The sequence below is a fragment of the Suricata suricatta genome, chromosome 2, assembly GCF_006229205.1.
Source record: "Suricata suricatta isolate VVHF042 chromosome 2, meerkat_22Aug2017_6uvM2_HiC, whole genome shotgun sequence".
Taxonomy (NCBI): Eukaryota; Metazoa; Chordata; class Mammalia; order Carnivora; family Herpestidae; genus Suricata; species Suricata suricatta.
Window position 1 is genome coordinate 170,584,795 of NC_043701.1, and position 18,779 is coordinate 170,603,573.

At 40.3% G+C, this 18,779-nt stretch overlaps 1 long non-coding RNA gene across 1 annotated transcript; it reads left to right on the top strand.

The window, feature by feature from the left end:
• The first annotated feature begins 478 nt into the window (after positions 1-478).
• On the top strand, positions 479-18,235 carry LOC115273695. Its single transcript, XR_003900907.1, has 3 exons — positions 479-837; positions 15,747-15,883; positions 18,012-18,235. It is a non-coding gene; the product is annotated as an uncharacterized LOC115273695 (long non-coding RNA).
• The last annotated feature ends 544 nt before the right edge of the window (positions 18,236-18,779 follow it).

Consider the following 18,779-nt stretch of genomic DNA (forward strand, 5'->3'; position numbering starts at 1 on the left):
AAAGCAAAACAAAGAGCGGTCCCAAATACCATTTTGCACAGTGTTAGGAATTGTAAAGTCCACAGAAGTTATGACTTGCAGAAAAAGAGATTAAATATTTTTTAAAGGGGAAGGGGGCAGATCTTAAAAAACTAAAATAAAATTCAAACTCTACTTCTGTTGTCTGTGACATTCTTGAGCGAATGGTTTCTTGGAAAAATACATTTTTATACTCTTATCATGGTACTGTAACTGTATCCATATTATACATATAATTATCTTAAGGATTTTTATTATTATTTTTTTATGTCCAAGTGCCCACGTGAATCTGCTGGTAAAATTTAGCACTCGTGTGTGAATTGTATTTCCTCTGTGTGTTTTACCAAGTATTTATACTCTGGTGCAACTAACTACTGTGTGAGGAATTGGTCCATGTGCAATAAATACCAATGAAGCACAATCAAGTTCACGTACCGTGTGTCTGTAAAGGGTCAGTGATAATGGAAAAGACAGTTTGTTTTGTTCAAAATATAGGCTGGGTTTCCCATAGAGCTCTTTTAATAGCTTTTCATGACTCAGTAACATAGCAAAATGCCTCTAGACCAAATATGGCGTGCGCCTACTGAGAGCTGCAGACTTGCCCTAAATTTTCACAGCCGGATTCAAGGTATTCTAGACTACTTATAGATGTCTTCAAGATGCCATCTGCTGCACTTGACTTAAGAAGTAGCATTTAGAATGATGTGTCTTAAAAAAAAAATTAAAAACCTGATAGAACCAGGTAGCTCAACTTTGCACAGAAACACAGGAGGGAAAAAACCCAACTCCTTGAATAATCAGTTGCCAACTTGCAATGAGGTAAGTGGCTTCCACAGCTTGTTTTTGTTTTCCAATAGAAAATCACAGCCTACAGATGACGATCGGGTGCACAGATTTCTCCAGTGGCTGCTTAGCATGAAAAATGCTTGCATGCTTAAGTAAAAATTTACAGAAACAGCTTGTAAGCAAACGTGGTTTTTTTTCTCTTGTATGATTAAATAGACCACTTTTCCAGAACTTTAGAGTGGGCAGGTCACAGGAGAAGGCAAATGTGAACATTTTTAATTTCCTAGCAAAATTGTGACACCCAAATGGATAGGATATTTTTCATAAAATTGGTTCCTAAAGAAAGTACAGTGAAATTCCATCCTGGGATCAATTCTGCATTCTCCAAAATAAGGTAAAGTATTTATCTTTGTATTTTTAAGCAAACTTTGTATTTCATGATCGTACAGTGAAGAAACCAAAGTGAAGAGTATGAAGTTTTTGACTCATACTGAGCTTTCTGATGAAGAAACTATTTTCTAAGAAAAGTCAAGATTGATTATCCTTTTTTTTTTTTTTTTTTTTTTTGCAATGGAATATTCTAAAGGCCAGGAGACAGTCTTCTGAGAAAGGTTAATGATGTAGGTGTTTTAGAGACCAACAGAAGGTTGTAGGGGGAAAAAGCTACTATGAAGTTTAACCCCTTTATTCAGAGAGAGAGAGTCAAAGGAAAGGAAAGGAAAGGAAAGGAGGGAGGAAGATAGCAAAATTTCTTTAAAAATACAAAATAAAATACTGAAAGAAATTTAGTATGGAGAGTGTAAAATCGCTCTCAGAATGAATCTCACTCCCCGAGGAAAATATAGAGCCGACTTCTATTCTCACTTACCCCACCGTGTGAGTATGTAAGATGCATTTTGTTAGGGCTTCTGTTCTTCTTTATTTTAATTTATAGCAGAAAATTAATAGACAACACCTACAGTTTTATCTGAAGAACATTCAAGTAGCAGGTTAATGCTTCACTTTCCTGACTTCCTCATTGTTATTTTGTTTAAGTAAGTCTTTGTGTTTAAATAAAAGGACATTTTCCCAGCCCCATTTTCTGGGCCCATCAAATCTCATGAAACTCTTTTAAACTTTACAAGACAGATATATATGTAATTAAACTACGTGGGCTAAACTCTTTAGTAAATTAGAACAAACAGATATGATCTTGGGACCAGTTTTATGTATTTGTAGGAAATAGGAAAAGATTTTTCTATGATCCCTTGAGTCCTCTGAGGATTACAGGGATTCATAAACTGACTGTGTTGGTGATTCTAACTATCCATGAAGAGCACTTTTGGTTATTTTTAAAGAAGACAGACATTGATTTGTAATAGAAATACAGGACACTGGGCTATCAATCCCAATGGCTTTGGCCATGAGAGAACTGCCAATCCTGTTTAATCTTGTAAAATAATAGACACCAGAAGTGACAGAGGACAGCAATGAACATGCAGAAAATCAGCTGAATGCCATGGGATTGTGCGTCCCCAGTTCCATTATTAAAATTAAAATAGTGACCTTCAACGTGAACAAGATCCGTTGATTCGCTACCTTGGAAATTCTCTTTCCATTGCACCCTGCGAAGTTCTGTAGCGTAGCAAGATGTTCTAGCCACTATAAATTCTCCCTCCAAAGCAGACGTGTATAATTGGCATAGCATATAGCTGAATCCCTTGGTGAACTTGTCTGTATAAAACTTTGCAAATGGAGTTTATTTTTTCAATCCATTCTTTCTTTGGAACTGGAATTATTAATAACTTTATTTTTGGAATTATTAATAACTTCTAAGCGGCTATGGTGAAGCCTTCCCTTGTTAAAGCACATTTTCCTAGTTTATTTAAATTTTGCATTTTAAACATGCTAACTTCTCTGGCAATATGTAACATTGCCAGGTGGAAATTCTACACCCAAAGTTAATCAGGATGATATTATCATTTAAGATTTTAGCAAGAGCTTTAAGTAAGGGTCTAAAGGAAAATTATTATGTTTTGCTGCCATATGTGAAAAGCTTTAAAAGAATTTCCTTAACATAGCTGGACCCATTAGTTCTTTTGAAGGAAAACCATAAATAAAAAAACCTTAGCACTAATTCAAATTAAACACATTGGCGCAGATAATTTAGTTTTATTTGTATGATTCTGGCATAATGTGCTGAGAAATACTAATTCTTTTGAATCCCTGCCAATTTGCTACTAATCAAAATGGAGAAGATATGCACTGTTTGGATTATACCTAAAAATAGTTGTGCTACGCTCACATCAGCAAATGGAATTAAATTAATTTCTCTTTCTTCCTCTTCACACATACCCTCCACATTATTTAAATTTCCATCAAGAAAATTGCTTCTGCATCCTCCGCATTTGTGATTCAATGTGTCCCAAATTGCATTCCTACATTGCAATGACTTTTAAGCAAACCCCATGGAACTATTTTCTGAGAAATACATCTCTCCTGAAATTCCCACTTTCACCTTGCTCTCATTGAGTCTCTCCTAAATAGCCCTTAGAATGTAATCAAAGAGATAGTAATACTATATATAGATATTTTGTGGATTACTTTACCTCAGCATAGTCTTTTTACCCTTTTGTGGGAGGAGGGAGACAGTTTCTGAATCAATAAGATTTGGTCACTTGACGGAGCAGTTAATGGGCTCCCAATCTAATTGCTCTAAAGACAGACTGGAAAAACAGCAACCCCAAGGAGAAGCTTACACTGTAAGTCATAATTAGGGCATGATCATTGCCATAATGTCAGCAGGACCAGGAAAGCCTTGGAAGTACCCGTCTACACCCTTTCCACCTGTGCCTTCACTTAGATGTGGCTCAAAGGTCACTCAGAACACACCCGAGGCCAGTTCTTGTCTGGGACCCACCACGCTCACTGGCCCTTCTCTTGAGCACTCCTTCAGTTCTTCTTGGATGAACTCGAAATATCTAGAACATCTGGTTCTCGGTAAACAGTCTTCATAGCGGCATTCATTTCTCATGAACAGTTTCCTAAAGCTCTGATTTTCAACATCTCTCAGTGCGTTCATTACAATTCCTTCCTTCTCTCTCCACTATCCCTTGCTCATAGTTGTTAATTAGTATTAGCGAGATCACACTGTTATCTTCTTATTTATGCCCCAAAACTTAGCTATGGTGCATTTTAAATGTCTTAAGTTTGAATTTCAGTATTGCTCATAATTATGAGTGGAAAACATCTTTAACTTTCATTTGTGTATTTCCTATAAAACGTCTTCACATTGAGTGTAGGCTGTAGGACTTTCTTAGGATTTATTTTTCTGTCTTTCTTTATTTTTGAGTTTTTAACTGACGGCTTTGTCAGTCTTTCAGTATCCTGCTTGCAAAGGATAACAGTAGCTATTCTATTTCAGCTCTGTGTATAAATCAGTTTCCCTAGCCATTATGAGGCTTGTGTGGGTAAACTTCTCTTGGAGAGCAGAAAACTTGTTCAAGCAGATGGCCTGAAGACTCTGGCTGCTCTAGCTGGCCACTGTGGGCAGGGACCCTCGGAAAGTCAGTTGGTTGTCCTGCCACTCAGGTTCACTTCCCACAAAGCCTGATCAGTAGTCTTTGTTTGTGAAATCCTTTGAGATAGGAGTTTATTGCTTTGCAAAGTCTATCATTTCAAATGCTTCCTCTTGACTTTATTTTCCCTTTCCTTGCAACTCCACCTATAAAATCTTCCATGGCTTTTTTTTCTTTATGAATGAAAGGAACGGCTAAGAGGAATAAAAATATATATAATACCCCATACATCCAAACAGCCCTTCCTTTTTTATTATGTTTAAAGTTCTGCCGAAACCGCAACTGAATAAAATAACCTTCCCAAACATCGGATTAAAAAACCTGTTTGCCGTGTGCTAAGCAAAAATGGTTGTTCAATGATTTTTAACCCGCAGCCTCTATGAGAAAAGTAAGTCAATTGGAAAGTTGATCACCTCTGTAATTTTGCATTGAATTGTAAATGCTAAAAGCAACTCTGAATTGTTCTCTTTTCTGGGCATCGCAATTCAGAGATGAAGAGTGCTAAGAGCAACTGCGAGTTTGTCTTTTTGTTTGCAGAGTATTGGGTTTCTTAGTTCCCAACTTCATAAACAGTGACATATACAGGAACTTGACCAACTTAAAATATCTGTTATGTTAACTAGAAGAATTCACCTGCAATCTTGATGTCCTTGTTAAAAATGCTATTAAAGAGTAAACATTAATAGATGTTCCAGTGGCATTTTCTGCACTCCAGGGAATTTTCTAGAGCCATTAAAGGTAACATTTTGGTAAGACACTCCTCTTAAAGAATTCCTTGTGCTTCAATGAGTCTGTGATCAACCCTGAGATATTTTTTTTCTTAAAATAGTCATACTTAAGTAAAATTGAGTCGCTAAGAAGAATTCCAGACTCTTTGGGGTGGGAAGGACCTTGACGTGTCTGGTAAACAATACTGCTTTACTGAAGCAAGTCTATACCTTGATCAGCGCAGACCACTGAAATGGATGGCATTCAGTTTGAGATTTAAAGACCTGCTCTACCATTTTATAGCCTGTCCTATCAGCAAATAGTAGTTCCTTTGCAGCTAATACAAATCCCCCTTGCTGTTTTGATTCCTGACTGATCCCCGTACAATCTGACAGAGGCTCACTGGTCCTGACGCTATTTTCTGTATAAAAATTGTTCTTATGATATATACAAAAAGCAGTGACCCCTTCCTCAGCTTTCTATGCACTGTTTCCATTTACTCTTGCAAAGAACTTCCAATTCTGTCATTCTTTCTGTCGTTCAAACGGGACTCACCCCAGCCACTCACTTCCTCCTGGCTGGAGACCTAAGTGAAACGCAGCAGAGCACAGTGTTAAGTGTGGCAGCGGCACCCGGCCTGGTGGCCCCAACGTATCATCCTTCCTAGATTGATGCTGCTCATCTTTTTCAGTATCACCAGAGCCACAAAATTCTGAAGATCTGAAAAATGATTGTCAAAGTGACAAAGTATAACATGAAAATTAGTAAGTCCTTAGAGCCCATGCATAAAGCGTCCTTGTGAACACAGGACAGGATGGACAATATAAATCTTTCTCCACACAGGTGACCAATAAAACCCTGTCCCCAAAGGGCAAATGTTCACAGCTCTCTGCAAATTTTTCGAGTATGAATATACCTATATGGATAATAAATGTTTTAATTAGATGTGCTCAGGAGACACCTGGGCTATGTAGAGGATTTCTGTGATTAGTTTTTGAGATGTGATTCTTCTGCTCAACTGTTCTTAAAGGATAAAGGGTACTATGCACTGAATAAGCGTACTGTCTGGATGGAAGCAGCCTAAGGCTCTGAGCCTGTCCCCAAGGCACTCGCTGGCTACTCCACCTGTGAAAAGTGACTAAGAATGAGGTAGGCATGGTTGAGTGCCAGACAGTGGGCCAGGAAAGTCAGGGCTCCAGATCAGTGCTATCCAATAGAAATATAATGCAAGCTTGGGTGTCTCAGTCAGTTGAGCAGCAGACTCTTGACTTCAGCTCAGATCATGATTCCAGGGTCGTGGGATCAAGCCCCACATCAGGCTCCTACCTGAGCATGGATCCTGCTTAAGATTCTCTTTCTCCCTCTGCCCCTCCTCCGCTTGTGTTCTCTAAAATAAAATTTTTTTAAAAATTTAAAGAAATATAATACAAGCTCTATATTTAATTTTACTTTTTCTAGTATCCACATTTTACACAAAAGTAAAAATAAACAGGCGAACTTAACATCATCATTTCAACATGTAATTGATATAAAAGAGTGTTAATGAGGTACTTTTTTTCACACTACATTTTTTAAATCGGGTGTGTATGTTGCATGTATAGAAAGAGTAACCTGGCATCAGAGGTATGATATGCAGGTATAACGTCTTCACCTTCAGAATAATTCTGAGTTAAGTAAATTCAGTGATCACACTTTCCAAATAAGAGTACGGTTTGTAGAATCTGCTATAATAGATATGAGCTCATTATTAAACTTGTTTTCTGGTTTTTATATCTCAACCTCAGGAGAGAAATGGTTTTTGGCCAAGTAGGTTTCTATGTGCACAGGACTGAGGCCTGGAAAATGTCCCAAGATCATGCTCCCAAAGGAAGTAAAGCAGACGGGATCAGGCAATTTGTTCAAAACAAGAGGTGAACGGTTTTGATCAGTCTCTGCCTCCTAAGTCTGTCTCTTATCCATGCACCAGATGGCTTGTCTGCTCCTCATGAAACGAGAGGTTCTTGTAGGATAAAGGCTTTGTCTTTCTATCTCTGACTCTCCAATGGCCAGCACCTTGCCCAGCACAAGAAATCGACCCTGAACTTTCACTGACGATTCGACTGGGATCAGAGAAGCAAGTTCTCCAGCTTCTACAGAAATCCAGACACATAGTGATTAACAGGCTTAGCTAGAGCTGTGCGCTGCAAGGAGATGAGACTGACCCTCTACTTCCTTTGTAAATTCAGATTTTTCCTACAGAGATAAAGAATAATTTCTCTAAGGAAGGTGCAAAACCTGCAATTAACATGCATGGGAGACACAACCCCTCTTCGTGTCACAGGCCACCGGGCGTTATTTCCCAGACACTTCTGAGAAATGGATTTCTTTCTAGAAATGACACATGTTGCTAGAATTATGTATGGCAATGTAAACGCAATGAGTATGAGGGCAGTATACTGTATATTATTATTTTTTAAAAAATAGGCATTCCACTAAATCTGTTAACTCAGCATGACATGTTCTAGGCTCTAGGTTCAGTGGTCAGCGTGCAAAATCATTGATTTCCTTGTCACTTACCATGTTCTATCCTAAAAGGGATTCTCTCCTTTCTAACTGAGAGATCTATAGCCATTTTTCTTACCGGACATCAAGAGAAATAGCCCTTTTCCCTACCCTATGTGGTCTCCCTAGACCCCAACTGTCAACATAATTAAGAGAATCAGATTCGACTTCACCAAAACACAGATTTCAGTTTTAAATTTTACTTCTGCATTTCTACACTGTGAAAAAAACATTATATCCATAAAACATGAATTTGGAGCAAATAAAACAGTACAGCCCTCTCAAAGTTTGCATCTCCTACTTAGGTCTTTTCCACCTGAAACAGATTCATAATCATTATCTTCCTGTCTTAACCCAAAACAGAGCTCATATTGAACCACTGGCGGTTACTAGGGAAATTATATGGATTCTTGTCTTTTGACAAAGCATTAGGACCTTAGCTGGTGTTCTTTTTTTATGTATGCATGTATGTATGTATGTATCTGCTGAATATTGCGGAGTTCATTTAAACAGCATTATATTTTTATTACAATAGCAAGACTATTATTTGTGAGAAACTCAGTGCTGAGGTTTCGGAGTGGGAAGGTGGGCAGCAAGGCAGAGGCTGACATGAGGAGACCACCCCCATGAGAGGCAGGGCCTTCAGTCATGTATAGACCCTTGCCTCTAAACACTCAGAAACCTCTTTGCTAAGTAAGCATTTCTCTAGGTCAGTTCCTGAGATTGATATATAAAATCAGAAAGCCAGTTTAATAATTCACAATGCAGCTGTCACAAGGCCTATTACACCTCCCTGAGCATGATCAGACATTCTCTCTCTATGCCCAGGGAAGATGATTGCAACCGAAAGAGTGCCTAGCAAGCATGGGGTCAGAACAAGGGAAGCTGGCTGCAAAATTTAATGTTAAGGGCATCAGACTAAAATGTCGCAGTGCATCTATTTCTACCATGGGCTGGAATCCTGGAAGTCTGCTGGCCTGAACCTCCTTTCTTCCCTCAGTAGGGCTTGGATGGACACTGACTACTTTTGGCTCTGTGCCTCTCTATTTTCTATCATCACCTCCCAACAGATACATTCTTCCTTTGTGGAAGTTAAGACACTGAATGAAGCAGGTCACTGTCAAGTCTTACCAATTTGGCTATTTTTTTTTTTTTACAAAAGCAGTATATCTCTGCTCTCACCCAATATTTCTGAGTTCATGGAGGCTGGGGGTGTGGAGGATATTTTGCTGGCTTCCCTACAACATTGAGATAAAGCATATTCCCCACTAGAAAAGCTTCTATGTCTGTTTTTACATTATGAGAATCTAGGTATTTGATTCTATTCGTCTTGCTAAAAGAAATCACATTGTTTTCATTTCATGGAATGATCTATCTATATCTGTATCTATCTATCTCTACATATCTATATTTCTATATATATAGAGAGAGAGAGAGAGGGAGAGAGATTAGGCAAAATATATGGTGTATGTCTACAACATACTGAGGCTATGTAGGGCCAGATGCGCTTTGGAGCTGTTGAGAATTTTTTGAGTTTTAGGAAGGCAGTATGGTGCATATGCATATATTTATTACATATTATAATGCCCTAAGCAGGGTCCAGGTCAGATTTCTACAATCAAACATTAATGTCTCTGCACTGAAATGTTTGATTATTCATACAACTGGATAAATAATGACTATAAATAGCCTCTCGCTAGTTCAGGTCGGGTTTTGCTGCCAAATGAATCCAAGTCAGGTCACATTTACTCTCAACTGAGTTATGGAAAAACTCTATCTTCAGCTTTCTGGATTAGGAAATAGAGAGTGAGAAACGGTGGACCTGTAATATGGAATGTTCCTTTGTGGTACGCAGTCTATTTTTGAGTGAAAGGAACGAAACATATTTAAACCTATTAAATATGTTAAATCAATTAATTTATGAATAATATTGAATACTTGTTTATTAATTTTTGTAATGTTTTACTTATTTTGGGGAGAGAAAGAGCACAAGCAGGAGAGGGGGCAGAGAGAGAGGGAGACACAGAATCCGAAGCAGGCTCCAGGTTCTGAGCTGTTAGCACAGAGCCCAGTGCAGGGCTTGAACCCACAAACTGCAAGATCATGACCTGATGCTTAACTGACTGAGAACACCCAGGCGCCCCTAAAAAGGGGAAATAAACACAATTACTGAGACACTGGCAAGTGCAGGGCAATTTTAAAATAACAAAGGCTGTATCCTGGTAGCCGACATTAACAATGGCCAAAGGCATGATGGCGTTTGGTGGGAAATATCTTAGAAACAAGCAGCAAAATTTAGAAAACCATAACAATATATCAGATAGCCAGTCTAGCTACCTGTCTACATCTACATGCTAAGAAAGTATCCTTGATTAACACATGACTGATTCCAAGGAATCTCATGATTGGAATAGACCTTTAAAATCACTATCATCCAGTTATCTCTTAGAGCAAAGAATCTTCTTATTTTTGAGTCACCAGTCCCCTTGAAATTACAGAAAGATGCAAAAAAAAAAAAAGTGAAAAGAGTCACAGTCATTGACCTCTGGTTACGAACTCCTGCCTTAGGTGTTTACCATATTTGCAAAGAAAGCTAATGTTTTGTCATTTCACGTGAATCTTCGAAGGGATTCATTAAGTTGCCTCATAAATTGACTGTGGTTATATATTTCAGTGGCTTCTGTGACATTCATCTCAACTTATGATTTTCTATGCAATATTTATAAGACACAATCATTATGACCCTTTGCCTTTATCTTAACAGTGGAGAAAAGGAAACATAATGACATTTTTAGTTTTCCTTTTTGTATTTTTATATCCCATATCACGCATAACTAAGAGGGGAAAAGAACAGAAAAAGAGGTCCCGTAAGGAAAAGACACAATATTTTCTATTAGTAAATGTACCAAGCATCAATTTTCAATTTGACATTAACTGGGAAAGGAAATGATGGAATAAATTTTGTAAGTGTTGAGCTGTCACTGGAGAAAAGATTTGTATTAGTCTCTGGCATCAAATCATGATTTAGATTTGTCGGTATCAGGCATGCCCTTTTCTTTCTGCTTTCTTTCGGAGTCTGAGAGGAGAGGATTATGGGTATGCTCCAGCACACCCTTCCTTTTGCACACTTATCTAAATGGTTCATGAAGAGCATCCTTTTCAATCTAAGTGTCTCAAAGAGACTCACTTACCAGGACCGGCACTTGCCACACCTGCAGAGGGGACGGGTGAACTCAATCCGTGATCACACTGCAAAGCCTGACTTCCATATTTGCATGAGAAGCTAAGAAAGCAATGATTCTTTCCAGGTGAGGACAGAAAAACTTCCCTCGAGCCTCTTTCCATTTAGTCTGGTGAAATTAAATAGGAGCTGCCCTAAGGGCAAGCTGGATGCTAGCTGAAATCTCTGTTGCTAGGCTTCTTCCAACAGCTTGATACACAGTCTTCATGAACACACAGGAAAAAGACCATGTAGGTCAACAAAGGCACTGCAGAGGCAGGTGACTGGTTCCCGCACATACTCTCCTTATCGGGCTCAGCCCTGAGCCTGGGGAAAGTGATGGAGAGCTCTCCTTAGGTCAAGTGGCCACGGGATGTGGAGAGTTTTCTTTGACACTGTTACCTTTGAGGACCACTTCTCTTGTCCTAGTAGGAGAAAAACTCTCAATCATCATGATTAATGTAATTGGCTTGTTCCTTTGCTGCTCTTCATGGTCAAAAACCTACCAAATATATATGATAGGAGCTTGAAAACAGTACGCCAAGTGAAAAAACCAGACACAGAAGCCACATAATGCATGATTGATTCTATTTATATGCAAAGTCCAGAATAGGTAAACCCACAGAGACAGAATATAAGTTCATGGTCACCAGAGGCCGGGAGGAGGGGGGAATGGAGAAGGCTTAATGGAGATGGGCTTTCCTTTTGGGGAGCTGAAATTGTTCTGAACCTGGAGAGTAGTGATGGCCGAACAATGTTTTTATTTTATTTTATTTTATTTTATTTTATTTTATTTTATTTTATTGTTATGTTTTTATTTTATGTTACATTCTTTACTTTATTTTATTTCTCTCAGCAAATTTTGTAACCTTTAAGTAAGCAACATTTAAGCAACTTTACCCCCAATGTGGGGATCAAATCCATGACCCCGAGATCAAGAGTCATATGCTTTGCCCACTGAGTCAGCCACCCACCCACAACCCTTTAAATGTACTAAATGCGACTGAATTGTGCACCTCGCAATGGTTAAAATGGTGGAATTTTAGGTTATATGTCTTGTACCACACACACACACACACACACACACACACACACACACACACACACAAATCCAATAGGGTCCCTTTCTACTAGGTTTGCAATTTATTTAGATAGACAAAACCATGTAAAACAAAAATTTGTGGAAATAGTCCAACAAAATAGAGAAGGGAAGAAAATGTATTCTAGTTTTAAAAATAGTTAACTTTATTTTTATCAAAGTTGACAGCAAGCAAGGAAGAATCTCAATCTTCATGAGCCAATGTGATTCCCTCATTTCACAGATAAGGAAATGGAAGCTTCCATGGTAAGCTGGTCTTGGGAAGCTGACATCCAGGTTTAAATCTGGTTTTGCAGATTAATTGACTGTGTGACCTGAGCACAGTTACTTAGCGTCTCTGAACCTCAGCTTCCACATCAACAAAATGGGATGGAAGGTACTCAGCACGGTAATCCTCTGATAGACACCAGTTCATTTGTTGATACAGCAAAAACAAATTATTAGAACTTTCTGTGGTTACAAAAAAACACCATCCTTAACAAAGTCTTAGCAGTGTCTCAAAATGGGAAGTTGAAATAGATACAGGGTTTCAGGACCTGTGACAGTGATTTACAGCAGATCTTTGAAGGTGGGGCTGCGGGCAGGGTGTGCAGTCAGTGGGCATAGCAGGGTCGAAGCAAGTCTTGACAAGCAAACTATTGTTTGAACAGCGAGCTGTTTGCCAGGTGCCTCTGGTAAATAGATCTGCAGGATTTCTTGAAGCCAATTGAACAGTTATTTATTGGGTTATCATTTTATCATTCCTGAGGGAAGAGTTCCTGGAACAAACAGCTAAATCATGGTGACATGGCTGTTCTCAGTTTCAGGCTCTAAGACTTCTGTCATGTTGAGGTAGGAGGTCACAGCTCCTTTCAAGTACCAGCCCACCCAACACCTGCACCCAACACATTCTTTATTTTCTCCCAGTCACTCCACCATTCCCACTAAAAACTCACTTCTACGGGCGCCTGGGGGCTCAGTCAGTTGGGCCTCCAACTTTGACTCAGGTCATGATCTCACTGTTCACAAGTTCGAGCCCTGTGGTAAACTCTGTGCTGACTGATAGCTCAGAGCCTGGAGCCTGCTTCGGATTCTGGGTCTGTCTGTCTGTCTCTCTCTCTCTCTCTCTCTGTGTCCCCCACTGGTGCTTTGTCTGTCTCTCTCAAAAATAAATAAAAACATGTAAAAGACACACACACATAGAAAAACTTACTTCTAGTTTGTGACTCTCAGCCAGAACTAGAACCAAGTCTTCTGCCTCACGTTCCAGAACCTTCCCACCAGCCCCACAGCAAAAACTCCCAAGTCTTCTCACCACTTGGAATGAAGCAGCAGCAGAGCAGAGTGGTAACGATGGCAACAAACCTAGGCCCTAGGCTTCCTGTCTCTTGCTCTGCGACCCTTTGCCGGTTATGTCTGTCTTCAAGCCTCACTTCCTCATCTGTTAAATGGGAATGACAGTGCTTGGCACTCAGTACCGACCGATTCAGCCAATTCTTAAAATGAAGTAAGTGAATTCATAGGCCCAAATTCCAATTCCATTTCTTTTCTAAGGCTGAACAAAGATGATGATGCTTTGTTTTGTTTTCACTCATCCCTTATCTTCTGGGAGGACCTAGGAGTAATTCTCAGGAAGCTGAGGGCCCTTCCTGTGGAGCCGTGAGCCTGAACTGCTTGGGGGAGAACGTGGAGCCCCATGGGACAGACTGGCCACAAGGGACCCTCCTACTGATTCTCGGGCTACCAGATAGAGTCTCAGATGTTCAGGCAGCCCGAAGTTTTGTTTGATGATCAGAACCTGATCAAGCCTCAATTCCTTTTCTTACTATGTGATTCCTCTCCTTTCCTAAGGCGATTTCCATTACCTCTCCTGGGCAGAGCTGTTGACGTTTTTAGCTGCTCCATTTCAACCTGATTTATTGCCAGAGGTCAAGTACAACTGTTTTTGTTTCGGTATTTATTTATACAAACTGGCAGTTTGTCTGACCTGTAGAATTACCCACATCCATATGGCAGACTAAATTCATGACACGAGAGTATTATGAATAATTCCTATTCTTGGCACTTCAAATGAAGGCATCAGGAAAAAAGGCCCCTAAACTAGGGATAGGGACTGGCATGGGCTCTAGCGCCCTCTCCCCCTGGTCAGTCTGGGGGAGCGATTTCATGTTTCTCAACCACAATATTGAGTTTGTTAAAAGACTACTGGTTCAACAAGGTAACAGAAAAGATCTTTTTCTAGCTCTGATTATTTGCAACTTCCCTACATTTAATGGTGAGGTGTGCCTGAAAGTTCGGACTCTCCTTGAAGAGAAACTCTGTAATTTTTAAGGGGTTTAAAAGAGGGCTAAGTTAATTGATTTCTATTTTGTTTATCCAGAAACATGCATTCTGCTCCAACTAGAAGCCAGGTACTACCCTAGGTAATGGAAACACACAGTTGCCAATCCTGGCTCCTGGTGGTCAGCCTCCAACTGAACTACACAGGGTTTACCATGAGACCCCCCAAAGAGAGAATTGATCCCCAAATGGGCAGGGACAAAGACAGCATCACCACAAGGCTTCAAGTGAGCTGGAACTTGGTTGACGAATGGTTTTTGCCAAGATGGAAAGGGTATTCCAAGCAGAGGAGAGAACTTTCCAAAGGCACGGAGGCAGGGAAGAAGAGGCTGGATTCTGAAGACAGTGAGAACATTTCCATGACTGGCCATATGGCCACCAAGGCCAGCATGGTGGGAAACAATACACGGTAAAAAAGGCCAAGGCTAGATTGGGAGAGAGTGTATACATCTTACCAAGAATTCTAAACTTCATTCTTAAGGGTAGAGAGAGTCATTGAAGGCTTCAAGTAAAAGAACGACCAACTCAGATTTGATTTCTATTGCACATACCCACCAGAACATGGAGGACAGACAAGTGGAGAACGAACTGGAGAGAGGGACATGAGTTCAATGTGTACAAAGATGAGACAAGGTGATAAATGGCAGAAAGGAAGATGAGTCTATTTGCAGGTTTTCTGGGGGAGGGGGGGAAGTTCAAGTAAACAGAGCTAGATATGTGCTTTGAGATTCTTGAGTTTGATGCAGACACCCAGGGACAGATACCCACCAAGCAGCTAAGAAAATAGATTTGTGGCTCCGGATAAGGCTAGATACAGAGATGGGAGGATTATTGGCCCTCCTGTAAGGAGAACTTAAAAGTGAAAACACTCTGCTAGCACCAACGAAAAAGGGCGACTGAGTGGCTCGGTTAGTTGAGCATCCAACTTTGCTCAGGTCATGATCTCACAGTTCGTGGATCCGAGCCCCACTTCAGGCTCTGTGCTGACAGCTCAGAGCCTGGAGTCTGCTTCAGATTCTGGGTCTCGCTCTCTTTCTGTCCCTCCCCTGCTCACATTAAAAAAAATTTTTTTTTAAAAAACACCACAAAACAGGTAAGAGAATCATGATGGGGAGGGGACAAATGTTGGAGAAGGAAGCAGTCGGTGTATAGTTTCCTTAGGCTGTTTTTCAAAATGACAATATTTCTTATAAATTCTCAATGTTTCTTTTTTATAACCAATTCAGATATTGTAAAATAATAGGTAGAAAATGTGGGTTCCAGGATTATTAAATATAATGCATATTTGTGTGTGATGTGTCTATATGCATATACGTGCATGTGTATATGTGTGTATATATATCCTTTCTATATTTGTGCATATATGTGTATATCCTTTCTCATTCTAAGATGATGAAGATGGTTCATCAGCCTCAAGCCAGGTGAGTTCCCCAAGAAGAGGTAAGGAAGTGTTATATTCTCTTCTTTATAGTTTTAGTTTATTCCCCAACTTTTGCAGGACTTTCCCCTCCATCACTGAAGGAATGTGTTTGGCACCAAGGACTTGGGATCAGCAGACAACATATTTCTGACTTTAGAAGTGCCACTGGTAGAAGAACGGGCCTGAGAACCGGAACTGCTGCCAGAAATAGCAGGGTAAATTCACCCACTTCCAAGAAGGTCACTTCGTTTCAGAACAGGGTGCAGGCGGATTGAAGCAGATTCTTGGCGCTACCACGGCCGGTCTGTCTGTTGCATAACTTACGGCTCTTAGTTCCCTTGACCAAGAGCGCTGGTGTTGACCGGGCATTTTCTGTTCCTCTCTGCTATTCTGTTTTCCAGTTGCGTCAAAATGATCACTATTATCAGGTGACCTTCCCTAAGAAGTTGGTCTCCCTTCTGTTCCTAACAGCTACCTGTTGAGAATTCTATTTTTTAACAAATGGTTGTAACCCAAGAGCTGTTATCTGTCAGGTTTTAAATGTTTGTTAAAAATAGGAGTCCCAGACAAGTAGTCATTAGACAACAGAAAAGCATAAACAATCAGGGAAGCAAGTGACAGCAGATGTTAATTGCGTCTGAATTCATTACTACATCTGAGTTGAGCAAGAGAGAGCCACAGTCAGTGGCAAATCCTAAGGAAACAAAGGGGGTTTTGCCCTTAACGGAAGCAATTCTGACCCATGGGAAACTATATCACATTAGTTAACTATGCCTATTCTCGTGTTTTAAACCTGTCCTAAAGTAAAAATTAGAAAAATAGGATAATACTTCAGGAATGATGCATAAAGTCAGGAGAATGTTTTAAAAAATTCATTAGTCTTTCTTTAGTGTTTCTTATTTTACTTAGCACTATGGCTAAATGCACCCAAGGACTGTCATTTGATCTGAGCAAACCCTGTGAGATGAGTATTATCACATTTCACTGATGAGGAAACTGAGGCTTAGTGAGGTCAAAGAACTTCCCCGGAGTTGGACACTGGCTGCGCAGGGTGTTAGGAACCCTGGCACCCTCCCTCAGAGCTCCTCCTCCCCCCACTCTGATCCAGTGCTCCCAACACCCTCCACCCAGGACACTGAGTGCCCTTCCACTGTAAACAGAAGTGGAGGCATCACCTCCCCAACCCCCTGCCAGGCTCCCGGATTCTGCTTTGTCAGGTGGGTGGTGACAGCTTGGGTCTTCCTTAGGAGAGGAACTCCCCGAATCATCCTGGAGTGGGGGAGTGAAGGTTGCAGTTTATTGGATGGCTGCCTTCTCCCCACCCTCTCCCAACCTCCCCCCCTCCTCCCTGACCATGACGCCCTGGGTAATTGTAGCTGCTTAGGGTGTCCAAAGGTAAAAGACCTGAGGATGCAGCTAAACTTGTCCAGTGAAGATCACAGTCTTAACATCAGGAGCTGCTTCTGCTTCACCCACAAAGACGTTTTCATTTTCTCCTGCATGAAGAAATATGTGTTTTTCTTTCTGATCTGTACCTTACATAACTCATTTCCATGGGCTTACCCCGGCAGTGTATTTCCACAATTTCCCCTGATAGAGGGAAATTCAAACTTCTACATCCCCAGAACCCTAAGATATAGACTAGCTAATGCAATTGACCAGAGGGACTTTTAAATAGCAGCCCGGGTCCATTGGATTACTTGTTATTAACAACCATCTTCCGGGGAGGAGATGGAGTCCCGGCTAACTGACAATCACCCAGATATGACTATAATAGCATCCCTGAAAAGATAATTGTTAAGTGCTTATTAAAGCCTACCCATATGCCTGTGCTGAAAACTGAAGTACAAAAACATTTCCAAAGAACCTAGTCTGATTGCACTCAAAAGAATAATTAGCAGAAAACATGACATTATATCAAGTGTTAAAATGTGCAGAATGTGATTCACTTGATCAAAGGCTGTTGTATAACCATGTTTTAGATACACACTTACAACATATAGTGAGCTACTATTTTCTTGGCTAAACATCAGATAAAAAGTACATCAACTTCTGTGGAAAGCTATGACATTGGGCGAAAGACATCAGCCAGGATTTTCCTTTGGGCATTTACATTCTCCTCTTATTTTAAACTCATTTCAACACCTTTCAAGTATTTACTAAGTGATGCAGTCATAATGGTCACAAATAGTCCTTCGCGTTGCAAATAAAAATTGTTGTCTCATTACCTACTTGCTCCTCCGGAGTTATTTCAAGAATGCATTTTCTAGTATGATGGTGTTCTTTGGATTTTACTTTTGGAATCCAAATAACGATAGCTCCCTCCCTTCCTTCCCCCGAAAGACATCTGCAGGGAGCCCTGATGCCACAGAAAGGATTCTCAAGATCTCCTAGAGAAAATACTTCGTAAACTTTACAGCCAACATCAGACTTTGAAGAAGAGAAGACAAGCACAGCTGGCCGTACGAGGCCTTCTAAATTCCTTTTCCAGCTCGCAGGGCTGCAGATAAGTTTTTCCATGAAGCAGTCCAACCCCTGTTGCCGCAAGACCTGTTTTTTTTTTTTTTAAACAAGTCAGTAAACTAACTGGAATTTTCTGTCAAGTCTGGTGACTCTGTATAAATGGGTGCAAATTTAACTTGACACATTAATTTCTTTCTAGAACACAATTTATATTCATAGAATCATGGAATCCCAGAGTTGCGAGGACCTTAGCAGTCATGCAGTCCAAACACCGATCTCACCCTTGAACTGTTCATTTCGAAAGAAGTCTGTTTTCCAGAGTCACAGAGCTGAGGTCCCGAGATAGTTTCCTGAGAGCCTGTCCCTTCAGGGCAGATCAGTTCAGACATCACCTCAGGGGTGGTTATTCTTGCTGGGGAGTGTGGAGAGAGTCTGAGTGCTAGGTTTGGTAGCTGGTGAGAACAGAGTTTACTTCTAATCCTATATATAAAGGTGTGGTATTATTATTCCCATCTTCCATATGAGAAGACTGAGACCCAGAACCCGAGTACAGCGAGCTTGAACCTAGGGATGGGGATCCAACACCTACATACCTTCTACTCTTGTTCTACCAATGTCACCCTACTGGAATATTTGGGGAAACCCAAG